The following is a 209-nucleotide window of genomic DNA, read 5'->3' as shown; positions in this document are numbered from 1 at the left end:
ATAGCTGACCCCAACCAGCCTTCTAGCCACAGCATTCTGTGCTAGCTCAGTCTCTAAACACTCTTCAAGGTTAGCTCCAAAAACAGTGCATTGCAGTAGTCCAGTCTAGAGATGTGAAGGCCCAGGAAAAAAATGGAAAAATTCGGGGGGGGGATGTTTCCCCCTCGTTTTTTCCCTGAAGCCTTTTTTGTTTCCCCCCCCCCCACAAT

The sequence above is a fragment of the Gekko japonicus genome, unplaced genomic scaffold (genome assembly GCF_001447785.1).
Source record: "Gekko japonicus isolate JY-2015 unplaced genomic scaffold, Gekko_japonicus_V1.1 scaffold2483, whole genome shotgun sequence".
NCBI classification, from domain to species: domain Eukaryota; kingdom Metazoa; phylum Chordata; class Lepidosauria; order Squamata; family Gekkonidae; genus Gekko; species Gekko japonicus.
Note: the sequence above shows the minus strand (reverse complement) of the source record.